The 18,996-nt window shown below is 38.8% G+C and overlaps 1 protein-coding gene across 9 annotated transcripts in view; it reads left to right on the top strand.

The window, feature by feature from the left end:
- The window catches only part of LOC144378832 (uncharacterized), a 542,559-nt gene that overhangs the window by 268,752 nt on the left and 254,811 nt on the right, over positions 1-18,996 (top strand). The window contains exon 5 of one of the 9 annotated variants that reach the window (XR_013440600.1): positions 13,566-13,691. The exons of the other annotated variants lie outside the window; for them this stretch is intronic. The gene's annotated coding sequence lies outside the window, so the exon portion shown is untranslated. Of the gene's footprint in view, positions 1-13,565; positions 13,692-18,996 lie in introns of those variants that run through there. 9 annotated transcript variants of the gene reach the window in all.

Here is an 18,996-nt window from a genome sequence, read left to right as displayed (position 1 = left end):
TATAATATTTGAGTTCATGTTAATATTTGTATTATTTGTATTACACATTAAATTTTAAATGATAAGTACCCATTACTTCCAAAGCATTTCATAGGTGAGTTTACACAAACTATTTCACTGAATTTCACAGAAGATCTATGAGGCAGATGTCTAGGAAACCAGCCTCAGAAATCATGAAGTAACTAGCCAAGGATAGTGATTGATGAAGTTGGGATTTGAATCCCCATCTAACTCTAGAGCTCATGATCAGATCAAACTTTGCTGATAAGTGATCTTTACTTAACTGATCTTTTATTTAATTCTAATGAGTGAGTTCCACATTTTACAAATCTATTCAACTCACTCATAACTACATGTCAAACTTATTTGATCACTCCTTCCTGGAGACACTTTCATCACTTGGCTTGCAGGCTCCCACACTCTGTCAGGTTTCTCCCTACTTCACTTGTCAATCCATCAGTCTTTTTTGTCTATTCCTCCTCTTTTCTTCAAGGACGAGAATGCTGGTTTGATCCAGTGCTTAGTCCATGGTCCCCTTCAATTCTCTGTCAAAACTCATTCCCTTGGTGATATCCAGTATCATGGCATTAAATACTTTTTTTATGCCCAGGCTCCCAAATTTGTACATCTAATCCAGACCTCTTTCCTCCAGATTCATAAATACAACTGTCTACTTTACATTTCTTCTTGGATATCTACTAGGCATCTCAAACTTAACATGCCCAAATCTGAACATCATATCTTTTCTCCTAAACTTGCTCCCCAACTCAGTTGAAGCCAACGTCATCCTTGCAGTTGCTCAGGCCACACACCTTAGTGTCATCCTTGACAACACACCCTCCTTCTCTTTTCATATCTTACATCCACTACATTAGCAAATCCTGTTGGTGTTGCCAACTTGATATATTTGAAATTGGGTTATTGTCTCTAGAGTGACCACTCTGATTTGACCCTTCATTATTTTTCTTCTGGATCATCACAATCTCTGGCTAACTGATCTCTGCTTCTGCCCTAGTCTCCTTGCCATCATGAGAACAGGCATGGTGATCATCACATTAGTTCTCTGCCCCAAAACCATATAATGGCTCTCTCTTTTACTCAGAGAAAAAGTCATGGAAAAAGACCCTGTTGACAGTGGTCTGCAGGGTGTACACGTCCTGGCCCTCTGTTTCCTCTTTGAAATCTTTTACTTAGCTCTTCCACTTTGCTGTTCCTCAAACAAGCCAATAAGGTATTCATTTTAGAATTTTTCTCTGTCTCTCTCTTTTATCTGGAATAAGAACGTTCTAAATAGGACTTTCTCAATCAGGACTACTCTGATCACCCAATTTAAAATTGTACCCTTTCTCCCAGTCTTTCATACCCTGATCTACCATTTCTTTTTCACCAATTTATTTCTAATATAATACATTACTCATGCTTATTTTGTTTTGTTTTTCTTTCTGCATCAATCTGCCAGAATATAAACTTCTCAAGGACAGGAGTATTTATTTATCAATATATCCCAGTCTCCTGAACAGTGCATGAGTCATAGTATATGCACAATAGTTGTTAAATTAACAAACTAATTCATATGTGGGAAATTACAGTGCCCTTTTGCAGTGATTATAGGTTCACTGTCAACTATTCTAGGACAAATTGCAGCTGACTTTTGTGATTATAGGCAATTACTATAGGCAGGTCCATAGCATACCATGCCTTTAAGGTTAAGTCGGAGAAGTCTATGCTGTAATGCAGTGTGTTCATTTGACCAAAGTGGTCCCTAAACCTGTTAAAGGCACATACAGGCATTCCCTTTTCTTACCACTTGCCTTTGCCACTCTGTGCATTGATTATATAACAAAGATCTAGTAAAGTGTAGCACTGCTTATTACAGTTTGTTTCTCTTTATATTTTACCGAGATAACATCCTATTTGCAGGCAGGTACAGCCAGGGTGAATCGGATTTCTCTTCCTGGCATTCATTTTTAATTCCTTGTCACTGGAAAGGCATTGTCTAAAAGTGAGGACTACTTAGAGCAGGGTTTTGTTTTGTTTTGTTTTTTTAAATCAGAGTCTCATACACATCTGACTTTAATTTTCATTTTGGTATATTTTATCTCAATCCTAGCTAATAGGTTGTAATTGACACACAATCCTTCATTGGTCATTAGGAAACCTTCTGATTTGTGTGTGTGTGTGTGTGTGTGTGTGTGTGTGTGTGTGTGTGCAGGCACAGAAATATTAAACACATTTTTAAATAAAAACATGACCCTATAATGCAAAGATTTTCATTTTAATATATTATTTTTAGTTTTTTCCTACCTATATGTTTATTTTGCATGGTTGAATTTGTAAAGTTTGTTTAGATCTAGTGTTTTTTCTCCAGATATCAACCTCACTTGTTAGTCAACCATCTATGTTGATCAATTCTGAAGCACTGAGTTTCATAAACACTGGAATCCAGTAACTAGAGGGAAACCCATAAAAAGGGGGGCACAACTCTCTCTTTATAATAGACTTTTCCTTCAATTTAGTGTATTAATTTCCTTTTAAGCATTTGAGTGAGTTTCTTCTTTAGCCATGAACCAAAAATGAAGTGATTAAATTTGTGATGAATGTTATTAAGTACCCCATACTACAAATCATTTCTCTACGTCTAAAACATAGAATGACAAAATCTTAGTAGTTTTTAGAATTTCTTATCTTATTTTTAAGGAAAATGTTTGAACTTAATTTATTGCTTTATTGTCATTACTTTGCTTTCTTAAAAACAACAGGTCCTCTCTTTTAATGAGTTGCTTAATTTTCTCCAGTCTTGACGAACAGTTTAAATTGTCTTGGGTTTTCAATCTGTTTTGAGTTTAACTCCCCTCCCCAAGTTCTGCATTCATTTTCCTAGGTTGATGTGATTCACTCTCAATTAATTAATTTACAATTAATTAATTAATCCTCCCTCGACGACTGCCTTAGTGGCATCACAACTCATATTAATGGAGGCATGCCTGTTCTAATTAAAATCAATATGTAGTTCCTAATGACATAGTCTTATCTACTAGAAATACCGAAACACTAGATGGAATACGTTCTGTTTTTAGACCAAAATCCATATGACCTAATACCATTTTGATAGTATAATTGCAATAAAAACACTTATTTTGTATCTTAAAATATAATGTGACTAAGATCATTTGTATGCTGGTCACTATATGCCCTAGTAATTAACACATTGTCTAGAAATTAGAATGACATTGCCCTTTTCAATCAGATAAATCATTCCTCCTCCATACATGTTATCCACTTAGGATTTTAGGGATATGTAATGCATTCATTTAAATGCCACCTAATTTGCTAGGCTTTGCCATGGTATAAATTCTAAATTTGTTGCAATTATTGCTAAAGTTGTAGAGTAAGAGCTTCATCTTAAAAGGCGTTTTAGTTCCAATTGTGAATCTGACACTGATCTAAAATAACATATTAGGAGGAGACAACGTTACTTCTGTATCCGCCCCTACTGGAGCAGCACTGATAAAATTTTATAGTGGGCTGGCATAGGGATTAAGTTATAGTCCCCTCCCAATTAAAGGACAGCCAGTTTATTATACTATGTATGGCAGGGAAAGCAGGGAGAGCTCATTTGATATTAGTTTAAATTTGGCATAGAATTTTATATAGTGTGGGCTTTGTCTAACTAATGATCATGGATATAATTTTAAAAAGATGTTTCAGATCATATGCATTAAACTGAAGGGAAGAAGCTCTGCCTTCTTGAGATGACCAAAAAGTCTAAAATGTGCTCTCAATAGCCCAACTTTCTAAAAACATGATACTCTGTGCTTGTTTCTCTGACCTATTTTCCTTGGTCAGCCTTATGATTTTTCCTTTTTCTCTTTGACTATTTATGTATCATGTAAAATATCAGCATCTTTATGTACCATCATAGCCTATAGAAGGCCAAGCAATCAATATTAAAACAGTGCTTAATCTATACAAAGCTCTGTGTGGAAAGCTATATAAAATCTAAAGAAGGGGCGCCTGGGTGGCTCAGTCGTTAAGCATCTGCCTTCGGCTCAGGTCATGATCCCAGGGTCCTGGGATCAAGCCCTACATCGGGCTCCCTGCTCGGCGGGAAGCCTGCTTCTCCCTCTCCCACTCCCCCTCCCACTGCCCCTGCTTGTGTTCCCTCTCTCGCTGTCTCTCTCTCTCTCTGTCAAAATAAATAAATAAAACCTTAAAAAAATAAAATAAAATCTAAAGAAGTTCCTGCTCTCAGGGAGCTAACACACCCATTTTCTGCTCAATGTCTATTTCTCCCTTCTCACTAGTCAGAAATTGTCAATTTTAATCTTTTTTTTTTAATACTATCTCGTTTCTCTCTCTCTCTGTCTTTTCCCCAGTCAGATCCCTTTATTTAGATTTCTTTTTGATGATTCTTATTTCATCCATATTAACTCTTGCCACAATATCTTGCTCCTCAATTTAGAAGAATTTCTTTTTATATTTAATCCTTTAGTTTATTCTCTTTAATGAACCATTGAGCAACATAACTCCAGTCTCAAATGTAGTTAAATCATATCTTATGTGGAATGGTGAAAGCTTATTCTAGTACAAATGCAAAACAGACAGACACTATTTCTGTAATGCATTTGTAAGGCACAATTCAAATTATTTATCCCTTGAGAATCACTGGTCATACAATATAGAGAAAAGCACCTTTCAAGGGAATACCCTAGCACAGTGTTTGTCCTTATCAATGCCAGTATTAACCTGGATGGAAGGTAATTCTGCTAGTAAATCTGGTGACCAGGGTAGTTTGTGCATTCAGTGACATGTGCTAAAATAGCAAATCAACTTTTTAGGTTTAGAAGACTCTTGGGCTTTCTCTTTTTAATCAGGCTATTGATTCTTTTGCCCAATCGCTACTACCAAACACAGACACACAACTCTTACATATACTATTCATTAACAAAACCAGCCTAACATTGACTTTTCACTTGTGTACTTTGAAACACACTGGGATCTATCTTGAGGTGATAAGAATGATCACTGAGACCACTGATCTGGTACTATTCTTCATTATAAAAACAATATCCATGAAGCAACGTGACCAATCCTTTCTCCTTTCCACTGTTTTTTACCTAGTCCCATAGATGATTACACTTTACATATTAAAGACTTAAAAAATAGAAGGACAAAATAAATAATTTTAGAAATTCAAAATTGTATATTGTATTGAATTGTAAATGAGGTGTCTTCCCACCCTGTTTCAGTTCCTCCTCCCAAAGGCAAATGTTGTTCTTGGTTTCCTATGTGACCTTCCATGTGCATGACATAGTCTTTACACACCTCTGTCTCTACTTATCGATCTATTGTTCTTTTAAAAATACAAATAGTGATAGATTATATACATTACTACTGTGTGTTACTGAACATGTAAGTTGACCCCAAATCAACAATACCCAGTAGTTTACAATAAGCTGCAAGTCTGGGATGTGAAACTGTTGGACTAACACCACCTAACAGATGTCCAGGGTAGGGCTAAGCTGGGGTTCTGAATGGAAGCACAGAGTTTATCAGGTTGATCAGACAGGGACAGAGATAACCCTGGAAACCAGACCTGCCCAGAAAACCAGCTGCAGAAATGGGAGGATTATAGTGAGGCAGGTGGAAAATGGTATCCAGAGAGAGGAAAAAGATCAGAGTTGGGAAGGTTTAATAAGAAATAACTTGGAAATTTATTAAGTGAGCAGAAGAGGCAACACAACCAATAGGAATGACGTCTGGTCCATTTGTCACAAGCACCTATTTTCGTATCTTTGTGTCTTTATAAATGCTGCTCCCTCTCCCTGGAACACTTTTCTTTTCCCTTTTCATTAATCTCCTTTCCTTCTTTACTCAGTTCCCATAGTTCCCATATTACCTTTCCAGTGGTGAGGGAAGGTCCCTCTCCAGGTCGAGTTAGGTGCCCCTCCCATGTGCCTCCGTGGTCCTCTGAACTTTCTATCAGGGACAGATCTGTTGATCTGAACTTTGTCTGTCTGTGTATCTCCAGCAGTCATTTGTGAATTCCATCCTGGCATGGACTCTGCCTTTTTTATTGTTGTTGTTTGAATCTCTGTACACTCCATGCCCAGTGCAATGTGCAATCACAGTAAATACTCTCCCTGTGCTTGCAGAATAGAAGGGTTGGCAAAAATGAAGCAGGGTGCCCATACTGAGGCCACTCAGGTGTTTGACAGATTGTCAACAGCAAAGGACCTAGACTCTAATATTTTGTGATTCAGTGCAGGCATCATGATCCATGAGGCAATCCTCGATTAATGCCTTGCATTCTTCAGATCCTAACATTTGACTGACACGAAATCTACAAACACACAACCAAAAGCAGATCTTAGGAAACTGAAAGGAGCTAGTGACACAAAGATGAGAATTTGTAGGGAAATAAAATTTCAGAAGAAAGGATAAAGGAATTGGTACTTTGTTTCTTTAAGGGCCTAGAAGAGAAGGCAATTGAATAAAAAAATCTTCAAGGCTAGACAAGGAATTTCCATCTGAACTGAGATGGAAGAAGAGAAAATGAACTAAAACTTGAGTACAAGGAAAAATTACCCATCAGTTACAACTGTTTATCATTAAGATACATGCAGGGAAGTGGTCATACAACTATCTTCTGGATAGATTTTTATCTACAGGAGTTAGTTTATGCTTAATCCTGTATGAAGTTGAGTCAGGGAGCTAAATGATTGTAAATGCTTTGTCCAGTCCTAAGATTCAGTGATTCCAGTGGTGAGAGTACATTTCTCCTTATAAAATTTATCCTGGAGATGTGTGATTCTCTAAGTAAACTTTAAGATAAAGCATTATAGTTTGGATCTTCCCAAATGATCTCTAAGTTGTTCTGTACACTTGAGCCTCTGATGGTCATGAATCACTGCTAATCTCTTAGAAACATATTTCTCCAGATAACATCAGTTTCTCTCAGAATACAGGGAGGAGAGAAGGACTGAATTTCTTTTATGCTTCTGCTGAGAATAATCGTAGACATTTATTTGAGACAGAAGAAGTTAAAATCACTTGGGGTTGGTATCTGGTTCATAAACAGGCAGTTCTTTGTATAGAAACCCAGCTGACCCAACGCAGCATCTGGCTTGTTCCTTGTGGTAATTGTGTGCTCAGACAAAACTCTCCTTATATTTTTTTCTGTAGTCGCATTTGCCCGTCACACCAAACCAAGAAAAATCTACCTCCTTTGTCAGCCTGGTAACTCATTATTTGGCGATAGTTTACAGCAATCTCCAAAAATGTGATACATAATAGTGTTAATACTATGAGAATATTTATTTCAGGTGTTATTTAACTAGTTCTGAAAGCACTTGGAGTTTTCCAACAGCGGGATAAATTCTGTTGTTATGCCATTTCAAGGACTGTGAGATCTGTACTAAGCAACTGCAGAAATGATGCTCCCCTTCTCTCTTCCCATTTATTTCTGTATTTAGATCTCTGAAAGAAAAACCAATCCCTATGACCTAAAAACAAAAGGCAAGATGAGCACATTCAACTTTCCTTTTGACCTTGTAGCTCTGATATGCGAGTAGCAAATTTTCACTTGAAAAATAAACCCTCACCACCATGACCACGCCCCCCCGTTTGGGCGGGGGGGCGGTGTTGGGAAGCCTGAGGCAAACATTATCAACTATTCTAGGAAAATTTAAAATATGTATGCAGCCATAGGGAATTCTCATATTTGAGTGGGAATAAGCAGTTCCAACTGCAAGCTGCTGTTAGGGTTACAGTGCTCTGACCACTTAGGCTGAAAGTGAAAGAGGCATTAATTAAGTAATAACGATCAAGGTATGGGGCATTTCCTGGGGATTAATGACCAGCTGGGGGAGTTGATAGCCCACAGTGCAGCCAAGGGCCATTAACCCCAGCTGGTCATCAATTCCTGGGCCCTGTGTTATAGTCATTATTGCTATCATAAGCCAAAAATGAAAAGCAAATGGGTCTATGGATTACTTTTATGGATGATGCAGTTTCAGTTGGTATCTACAGGGCATTCCTGGAGAATGAATGCTCTGTCCACGAGCCAATCAGGTGCTTCGACATTCCATTGTACTTAGGATGCTGCCTGGGAGGAATGCAGGGCGAATGAGATACGCAGCCAACGGTTGAAAAGTTTCAGGTCTCTGTTGACACTTAAGAGCTATTGAAACCATAAAGACCACATGGAGGAAGATGCAGGGAAAGAGAAGTGCTATATAGGTAGGTGTGTGTTTTCTTCTGGGTGCCCCAGTTCAGTGCCTTTATTGTGAAGTGAAGAAAAATCATTGGATGGTAATGAGACTCCTAGAAGACAGAAAATGCCAATTTGCAGAAGGAAAAGAGAGATAAAAGGACTATGTACTTTAAAAAAAAAAAAAAGCCCTCACATACGTTAAAAATAAAGAATACGAGAGACTGTCAGCTTACAGTGATCAGGTTGGACAGATAGAAATTAATTATATTTGGTTTAAGAAGCTGCTTCTGCAGCCTTGGTCAATTTTAAGACGCACATTAGAAGATATCTCAAACTGACTTTCCAATTACCATGGAAGGCAGCAAAGTGCGTTGAAACAAAACTCATTTTAAATGGGCAAATGCATTCGATGCTGACTGACAATATTTTAAAAATTTATAAATTTAGTCACTGGTCAAGCTCTTCTGAAGGTGATTCTCAGCAGAGTTGACCTCTGCTAAAGGAGAACAATATTAATGAAAGCGCTTCATCATCAAATTAATAATCTCAAATAAGAGGATGCAGTGGGACAGTGTGAGCCCATGCACATGTGCATGCCTGTTGGGGGATGCTGGGAGTAAAAAAATGTTGAGTTGAAAAATAATTTTGAACCAGAATTTTAATTTAATTGTAAAGTCATTCTACAAAAACCAATACCCAAATCCACATTTCCTAGTACTTGATAGTGGTTGGAGAGATGAGTTTTTGAATAGAGATATGTACGAAATGAAGAAATTGAGTTTCCTGCAGTTATTTTCCACTATGAACAAATCCTTAAAAATCATACTTTTTTAGTGGAGAACTGCTTGCAAGACAAAAAGTACATCGTGTGTTCATATTACACACATATCCTCCTCCCACTCCATCAGAAGCAAGAGCTAAAGTAGGATGAAGGAAGATTAATGAAAGCTCAATGACAAAATAAATAGTATCTTAAATACCAAAAGCATACATTATTAGATAGAGATAAAATACAAATGGCATCGCTGTGTTTCTAGGTTGTGTTTTTATCAGCGCCATTTTCTGTCTGTGATGGCAAAACATTTTAAGGAAGGAAATTCATTTTTCAGATGAACATCATTTTAAACTCCAAGCATAGAGGAAAGCCTGGGTTCAGTTAGGTTTCTTTGACTCACAACTATACAGAGAAGACTCAGCCTATTAATGGTAATCCTTGAATGTTTGACATTTTCTCCAACTCATCTAGTATTCTTCTCCACATGTTCCTGGATCATTAAAGATGGATAAGAGAAATTCATAAACTAGTTTGTATAATCTGCCTACTCATACAGTAATATAATAGATGTGAGCAAAATAAATCATGTTGAGTTAATTATTTTTAACTTTTCAACTTTGCTCCCCTTCAAAACATTGTCCACCCTCAGGGATCCAGATATCCATCCAAGTGGATGACTTCTAAATCTACATTTTTAGCAATGATCTCTCACCCAAGTTTCAATCTTGAATTTACAATAGGCTTCAAGCTTTTATATCTTATGGTCCTGCTGACTCCTGACATTCAATAGGTCCCAATCCAGAATTACTACATTTCCCCTAATCTCTCTGTCTTTCCAAAATCTCACTGTTTCTGGAACTACGATTTTCCCATTGACCCAGGCTAAAGACCCTGAAGTTATCCTTGATTCTAACTCTCCATCATCCTGCATCACCAGGATGTTATCAGTAAATCCTAACATTCTTTCATGTGCAAACCATGGCACACTTGTCCTTAGATTCCTCCCTTTCTCATACCTTCCCCATCTCCATTGTCAGATGAATCGAAGATATAAACTTGAAGACATCTTTCTCCTGGCTGGGCTGTCCTTTCAACATTTTAATCAAAGACTTAAACAAAATATAAAAGTCACTATCAAATAGGCAGAAGGCAAAAGTCTGGAAGGAATAGTGAATATTTTGCTTGAGTGAATCAGAATCGACAAGATACAGATTTGTCACTCCCTTCCTTTATAAGCTCTTGAAGGTTTTCTGTTGCCTTCAGCATGGAGCCCATGTTTCTCAGCCTTGAACATCAACCTTTAGTTCTCCCCATTACTTTCTGTGTACCCTATGCCCTAGGCTGCCCAGTTCCTTCATGTGTCCTTCCTTTTCACACCTTGATAACTTTTTTCAAGGGGTTTCATAATCTGGAAGTAATCTTGTACTGCAAGTCTTCCTGCTCCTAAAAAAGCTCCTACTTACTCTTTCTTTTTCACTAATAAGTTTTAATTCAAATTTGGACAAGTGTTGGGAAAACCCGCTCCTATTTACTCTTATAATACAATCCAACAATCATGCTCCTTGGTTAAATGAGTTGAAAACTTACGTCTACACAAAAAAACTTGCACATGGATGTTTATAGCATCTTTGTGTATAATTGTGAAAACTTGGAATTTGCCAAGATGTTCTTCAGTAGGTGAATGGATTAATAAACTGTGATATACTCAGACAATGGAATATTATTCAGGCTAAAAATATGAGCTATCAAGCCAAGAAGGAAGATGCAAGAATCTTAAATGCATATTACCAAGTGAAAGAAGCCAATCTAAACAAGCTACATACTGTATGATTCCAACTTTATGACACTCTGGAAAAGGCAAAACTACTGAGATAGTAAAAAGATCAGAGGTTGCCAGGGGTCAGAAGGCATGGGCAGGTGGAAGGGAAGAATAGGCAGAGCACAGAGGATGTTTTAGGACAATAAAAATACTCTGTATGACACCAAAATGATGGATACATGTTGTTACCCATTTTTCTAAATTTGTGGAATGTACAACACCAAGAATGAATAGTAAACTATCAACTTTGGGTGATTATGATGTGTCAGTGTATCAGTTGTAACAAATGTGCCACTCTGGTGTGGAATGTTGATAACAGTGGGAGGCTAATCAGTGGGTATAGGGGAAATATTTGTACCTTCCCCTCAATTTTGCTGTGAACCTTAAACTATGCTAAAAAATATAAAGTCTTCATAAAATAAAATAAGCAAATATTCCTACCCATCTTTCAAGGCCTAGCTAAATGTCATATTCTCTCTATAGTTTTCCCTAATGCACCTAACCCTCCTAATAAGATTAAATGCTTCCTCATCTTTATTACCATGGCATTTTCCATAAGCACCCCATTTTAGTGTTTATCATTTTGCAGTTTCTTTTATTTACTACTTAGTGTCCTGGAAGCCTGTGAGTTGGTTGATGGCAGGAAATTTTATCTTATTTATTTCTAATTCTTAACACCCAAAGAAATGAGAGGCACACAATGGGTACTCAAATGTCTGTTGCATTTTGTTGAATAGAGTAAGGGGCCAGCCCTAGCTAGGTGAAATTGAACTTGAAAAATATCCTGTATTGTACTGTTCAAGTATAAGGACTTCCCAGCAGTGTGAATAAAGGTTATCTAGAGGTGTAGTCAATATTAACTTCATTTTGAAGCAATATGATTTTAGGTGGCATCAGTAGGAATGAATAACGTATGTAGAAAACTGGAAGTTATAATTCCATATTCTCTTGCACTGGTGTGAAACCAAGTATAATACCTATATTACCTAAAATACACAGAATATTATATCCTACAAAATGTTGGGAACCACACTTTAAAAAGAACCCAGATAGAATGAAATGTTTTTCAAAGGTGAACAGCAAGGATGGTGAAAGGAATTAAAAAACAAAAAAACAAAAACATGTTCTAAGGGGACACTCAGAAAGAGACAAGAATACTGATTTCTGATGTTCTAGCAAACATCTCTGGGGCATGAGTGGAACTGGCCAGTTCTGTATGACCTTAAGGATGAAATTAACAGACTGGGTGTGAGCTTCCAGGAGGAAGATTTGCTTCTGTGGAAGAATAGTTTCTGATCATCAGAGCAGAACCTAAATAGCATGGCTCACCTCTGGAAGTAGTATCACTTGGCTGGATCACTTGTCCAACCAGTATAGGTTGGACACCTACTTTTTAGGAATGATATAAAAGGGACAACTAGATATTCTCATAGATGTATTTTTTGCTCAATTGGCTCATTCGTTACCATCAAAAATTAAAGAAAGTTTACATATGTTTAGATGGAGCATGAACTCATTATTTCATTAGTTGCCACAGACTCAACCTGTTTTATTGTCGTAATTATTTGCTGCACACATTTATGTTTTTATCTCCCTAGCTCTTGAAGACATTTAAGTTTTCAACCTCTGATTTTGAAAGTTTCTTCTAGCTGTGAGATTTTAGGCTTCTCTCCTCAACATAAATTCTCTTCTCCATCTGCTCAGTCCAGTGTCTTCATTGGTCTGTGGAAGTTTTCCTTACTGTAACCACCTCTTCTCCTCTCCATCTATGCTTTTAAGGTGATATCATAAGGCATTCTATAAGAACTCACCCTTATTTTGAGTCCCCAAACTTTCAGAGATTATTGTCCAAATTGCCACCAATAAATAGCACCTTGATTTCACAATATAGAAGTAAATGACTTGAAGGATAAAATAAAAAAGAAAGACTGCATTGAAGAACCTAGCATAGAATGAGAGTAGATTGGTCCTTGTAACTAAAGCTCCATATTGGGCAGACTCATTGACTTTGTCTTAGGCAATAAGACTTAAGGTGTGGAGGAGCACAGGTGAACTTGAATTCTGTTCAGTAAGGATTGCTCACAAGAGGAAGAAGGACGGAGCAGAACTATGCATGCCCAGTGATCCTATCCAGAGTAAACTGTAAGATAAGGAACTCTACCTCCCCAAGGGCAGGGTGAAGCCCAGAGTTATACTTTTTGCATTCCCTTGATGGGAAGGAAAATCTAGAATGGGAAGATGTCTGTCCCATTAACATCATTTTTTTTCTAATTATTTAGTATGTGTAGGTCTAATCTCCCCCAAAGATAAGATGTTTGAATGCAGGCACTTATCATATTCTTTGTTTAACTCAAAGTGCCCAGCACTGAGTAAAGATTATAAATACTGAATACCATCACACAATGTAAAGAGCAGAGAAGACTAGAGATGAGTTATAGTTCTAGCTCTAACACTGTGAGCTCTTAATGCCTCCAGCCCTCAGTTTCTCATCTATGAGATGGGGGGAATGGGAAGAGAATATGATTCAGGAGGGAATCATAGGACTAAGACCCATAAATATGGTTGAAATAGATTCCATGATTTGGTTAGAGGAATCTGTTCAGATGTCAAAATGGAATAAAATATAGTTTTTCCCTGATCTTGCAGAACTGAATTGCCATAATTGAATTTAATATAAGTGAAAGAACTTGACTATCTACATCAGTATCCGAGAATGACATAAATGTCTTTTCTGCACAGTTCGTTCCCATTTGCAGGTACCCAGAGCTGCCTCCCTGGCTTCCTCTTCCTGGACAGGATTGTATACTCCGTAATTATCTTTTTCCATTTTATTTGGCCTCTAAAATATTAGTGTTCTCTGATCTTGGCAAGGTGTCCTGGAGGAGAAGGGTCTGGTAACCTAATTCACCCACAGGTAAGAGGTTCATATTATGTATTCGTTTGTAGCAGAATTTTAGGAAAGTGTTACACACTAGGTGGGGAGCTATTTTTGGACATGGTGTCTTTTTCCAGCATCCCTCATACCATATTACATAGGCATCTGTTCAGTCTATGCACACCCCTTAAGCCAATTCAGCCTGTTTGAGAGAGATGATGATTGTGCACGTGAGTGGGGTTGTATGTCGTGCACCATAAAGGCAGGCTGACAGGGAGGTCCATGGCTGGCTCTTCCACATATAAGTGGATTATCCTGTGAAGTATCTTGAAGTGTATAAATCTGCTTGGATTCTCAAGAGATGAGCTAGATAACTTAGTAGGTTTTTTTGTCTGTCTCTATTTCCTGAAATTTTTTCTACCAAAAAAAATTTTTTTTTTGGGTCTCACATGTTGGAACAATTATCCAAGAATATTTCATCCCTGAGAAAAATATAACCCCTGAGTTGCTGCCAAAGTCAGTGAGATCTATGGCAGCTTGCCTTCTGCACACAGACCTTGCACATTAACACTTTAAGGACTCGAGGAGAGAGCACGTTTCACTGTCTCCTGCAGCTCACTTGTGAATGAAGGAGACTGACTAGGACCTCAAGGAAGGTGCCCTATGGCACCTGAAATTTTCATTACAAAATATGTGCTAAATGGGCTCATTCTATTTTTAGGGTTGCCAGTCATATGCTGTAAACATCATTTCTTTTCACATAACTGACAACTTGAATAAAATATTTAAAAGGCATCCTTCAAAGTTGAAGAATACGGTGACACAGATCACCAACCGATTTCCTCTACTTCCTGGATGCAGAGCTCAACTCCATTTCCTGGCCCTCATTTGCAGTTAGGTGAGGCATGAAACCAAGTTTTAGTCAATGGAATGTGATCAGAAATGACATACCCCACTTCTGGGTCTGGCCCATAAAAGCTTCCCACTCATGACCCTTCATCTTCTTTTCCCTTTCCAGTAAGCTGGAATGGAGTCAGCCCCCAGGGTGACATTGGGAGCTACATACTAAAGATGGAGGAGCCTGAGTCTCTGATACATCTCTTAAAGGAGATCTATCCAAGTAGGAACTCCCACAAGGACTCTTATGAGAGTGAGAAATAAGCTTTTTTCTGTGTTAAGCCACTGAAATTTGTAGGTTTATCTGTTACAGTGGTTAGCATTGCCTCGACCAATACAATTATGTTCACATTAATTGTCCTGAAGGTATTATTTATATTGAATGGTTTTTCATAGAGAAACATGGTTTTTTGTTGTTGTTGTTGTTTGTTTGTTTGTTTGGTTGGTTGGGTGGTTTTTTGGTATGTTAAAATTATGTCTGACAGGAAACTACACTATGACATTGTGATTTTTCCTTCTTCCGTACCTGGCACATACTATCTCAACATTTTCTGTTTCTGCCTAATCTCATCTAAGCTTATACTGATGCCCATTTGCCTTCTTGTCTTATTCTTTCCCCCTTTGTTTCTTCTCTTTCTTTTTCAACACTTTTGGCTCCCTTTTCTCGTTTGGCACATTCATTCATTCAGCTCATATTTACTGTGTGCCTGTTATGCGTCGGACATTTGCCAGGTACTGAGTTGACAGTGGTAAATGAAATAGATTTGGCTCTTCTCCCCTCTCATGGAGTTTTTGGGAGGATGCAGGAGATTGTCTAGGGATGGACAGTAATTATGGAGGAGTGCAGAGAAACCTGCTTTGAGAGGATTATCGCAGAAGGTTCTGAGGGAGTGGCATTTCAGCTGTGAGCAGAGGAAAGAGGAAAAGGGAAGCATGGAAGGAGTAGGGGAGGAGTGTTCTGACTTGTGCGAGGACATTGAGGCAGAAAGTACTTTGCAGGCTCAAAGAACTGGAAGGAGGCCACTGCGACTGTGGCTCTGTGGATGATGGAGAGAACTGTACAGAAGAGCTGAAACTAGAGGGGACAGGGAATTTTCCACAGCTTCAAATTGTGATGAAAAGGAGTCTAGCTTTTAGTGGAAGTGCAATGAGAAATTACTGAAGCATTTTAAGTGGGAAAGGAAAGTCATACAATTAGTGTTTTAAACATACTCCATCTTTTATTTAGAAAGTAGATGGTAGGGAGCTTGGAGCTGGAAGAACGATTATCAAGGAGAGTTTCACAGTTATCCAGGTGAAACATGATATACTTTGGACTGCAGAGGAGGCAGTGGGGAGTAAGAGATATAAATGTATTTGTGGCACAATTTTAAATGCCTATGTGACGACCAAGTTGAGATGCTGAACAGGCAGTTAGATACACGAGTCTGGAGATCAAAAGAGGGTCCCGTGCTTTAAACATAAATTTGAGAGTTGTGTTAGTGCACAGTATTTTAGTCACAAAGAGTACAAGATCCAAGGCCTCTACTTCTTAGACTCACAGTGTGCTTTTTGGGTTGAAAGTCCTTAAGGGGTGGTGGTGGTGGCGGGGGGTAACAGGGTACTAGACTGCCAATCAAACATGGCTGTAAGGAGAGCAATTTGCTCATCAACCCCTAGCAACATGAAATGTATTTCCAGGTAGTTCTCAGAAAAGGGGATGGGCTGCATCAAGTCACCTGCATTCCCCTTTCAATCACCAGTGTCAATAAAGGTACAACATTTAAGCCAAAGGAAAAAAAAAAAAGTTGACCCCGGGGTTTATAATTTTTTATGCCAATAGATTTCCTGAAGCAGAAAGGGACTGAATTTGCAAAGAAATATGCAGGAACCAGGAAGATGCTCGGTGGACAGGGAGGACCCTCAGCCTGAGCTGAGCTTTGTAGACCTCATTCTACGATGCGGGTTGAATAAGCTCTACCCCGGTGACAGTCAAGAATGGTTTTGGGGTGAGGGTCCTTGCCGAGTGAGGTTTTGTTTTAGTGCCAGGACTCAGGTGTGTAGATCCACACGTGGTGGCCACCTGAGACTCACCACAGAAAGTGCTCTGGGATAAAGGCCCCCAGCAGAAGGAGTACGCTTGGCTAAAATGTGAACCAAACCCTCTCTCTCCTTTCTTCGGCAATTAAAGAGCCTTGGTGCACACTTGGAGACACTGTTCACGCAGGCGATTCTTCTGCTATTAGAGAAGCAGATTGACTCCATTTTGATCACCCTGCCCTCGTCTGCTTGGCAAGCGCAGTGTGATGTCCATATGCTCTATTGTTCCCGTCAGCAGGGCGCTAACGTTTCCTTTGCTGCTGCTCTCACTTCTGTGGGGGATGTTTTTTTAGCCCCCTTTTCAATGTTGCCAACACATACATATATATTTTTAAAACATAGCACTTATTCTGGAGCTGCAGAAGGTGTGAGAGCTGTGTCCTCTAGCCATGGTACTGCATTTTCATTCAAACTCTGCTTCCTGCCTTTAAATGCAGCGTAGATTAGTTTTCCAAAGAGGTACAGATCACCAGTAAGTGGCAGTAGCCTGGCTTAAAGACAGGCTGCACTTACACTTCAGAGGAGACTGCCTGGAACTGGGAGAGGGTTGCAGCCAAACGGAATTTATTAGCGGGATCTATAGAATGTGTTTGAAGAGCTACGGTGGTGTGAGCCGGCAGGCACACAGGTTGGCCCACCATCACACAAAGTCAACCAGGCCAACTGCTCAGGGATTCAGACTGGCATGCCTTGTCAGCATTTCTTTATTTCTTCCCGCAGAGAGACACAAATGGAACAAATTTTCAGTCCCAGTGACTTATGCTTCTTGTGCATTTTTCCCCTCTTCCTTAGAGCTTCCTTCCATGTTCTCAGCCTCCACTCCAGCCTCTCTTCCCCAGATGGTGTTAAGGAAGCAATTGTTTCTTTAGTGGTTCCAGCTGATTCCCTCCCTGCCAGTACCTGGATTTCCTGTGGGGCTGGATTTGTAGCTGGGGAGAATTTTCTCAGTTCCTCAAGTAAGGATTTTAAACTCCATATTCAATGAGAGGGCTGCGGAATTTGGCTTCTTTACAAGAACTAATCAATATAAAGTGTGGACTCCGCTGCACCTGATCCTGAGAGACCCCCACAGAAGTGGGAAAGATCGTTTATTCTTTTGGGGGGTATGCAGCATTCAAAACCCATTTTGGAAAATGTTGGTTCAGTTCTTCCAGATGACTTCTTTGCAGAATGCTTGCCCTGATAGGGACCGCCTGAACTCTGCTGGACACAGCAAGGTATGGCAGGAAGAGGATGCCCTTTGTGGCCAAACTAATGTGTGCTCAGATGCCAGCTCCATCCCTACTGACTGGGTGACCTTGGAAAAGTCAACCCCAGTTCCCCTCAGCCAACGAGGTGAGGTCGTAGCGGTGTAACTAAGAGTTTTGGGATTGGGGCAGGAGAACAATCCGACCTTGTAGCTATGAGTCTTCCTATGGGATGACATCATAGATTTTCATCATTTTAACTTCTATCATGAAAGAAATCTTGCAATTTTGACAATTCTTGAACAAATAGACTGATAACCTTTTTTCACACAATGACTAATTTTACGCTAATGCATTTCACAGTCTAGTCCATTTTTGACGGAAGTCTTAATTTTCTATCATAGAGCGTTGGATTGGGATGCTGGGCGAGACATGTTCAAATCTGTGTGTGTTTTGTTGAGGTAGGAGGATTTCCCTCCAACTCTCCACTTCCTCCCCACCAGCCCTCGGCATTAGGATTAAGTGAGGTAATGTTTGTACAACACCTGGGAATCAATTTGAACTACTTGATGTTTAAGTGACTGAACTGACTTATTATTATCCCAATTTCCATCCACAATTCAATTTTATTTTTCAATACCAAACTCTCAAAAGCAGCCTAAACCTTCTCATTTCTACAACAAGGAGATTGCAATTATCTGTAGCTATTCTGAAACTGCTACTGTGAACATTGTTGATAGAACACCCCTATAATTGTGATGGGAATTTTTTTTCCTCCCCTCTTTTATAGTTTGGGTGAATTTTATCTGAGTGTGAAAAAGCTCACAGCAGTAGCTTAAAAAGAGAAACACAGTGATGCCTGGTCATTCCCACCAGACTCCAGTCCATTTCCACCAGACGGATCTCTGCCACATGAATATTCAGGGAGCCCCGAACAGTCCATTAAAAACAAAGTTGAACTCTACCTGTTTATAGATTACTTCTCTTTGTAATTACACTATGTTTCAGCAACTAATGGGAATGAAACTTCTTAACAAAAACAACTGACTTTCCATAACATGAATTAAAGGAGAAATTAAGGTCAATTCTGTTTCAAATAACTGTCTCAAAAGGAAAAAAAAAAATCTCTTCATTAATCAAAAGCATCCA

This window comes from Halichoerus grypus, chromosome 8, assembly GCF_964656455.1.
Source record: "Halichoerus grypus chromosome 8, mHalGry1.hap1.1, whole genome shotgun sequence".
Taxonomy (NCBI): domain Eukaryota; kingdom Metazoa; phylum Chordata; class Mammalia; order Carnivora; family Phocidae; genus Halichoerus; species Halichoerus grypus.
This window is presented reverse-complemented; position numbering and strand designations above follow the sequence as displayed.